This window comes from Cyprinus carpio, chromosome B15 (assembly GCF_018340385.1).
Source record: "Cyprinus carpio isolate SPL01 chromosome B15, ASM1834038v1, whole genome shotgun sequence".
NCBI lineage: Eukaryota > Metazoa > Chordata > Actinopteri > Cypriniformes > Cyprinidae > Cyprinus > Cyprinus carpio.
Window position 1 is genome coordinate 2,712,814 of NC_056611.1, and position 210 is coordinate 2,713,023.

The following is a 210-nucleotide window of genomic DNA, read 5'->3' on the forward strand; positions in this document are numbered from 1 at the left end:
AAAGGCAATTTTGAAATCGGACGAAAACTACTCATGTCAAATGGATCTAAGCTGGGTTTTTTTTAAAAGGGGCTGAATAACCGCGTGCTTAAAACTAACTTTCTCGAACAGTGCTACGGACACTTTTTGCTCCACTCTAACCTCTTGCTTGGACAACTTTTGCCCACAGTCGTCTAGACCAGCACGCACCTTCTCTTCTCTTCTTAATCT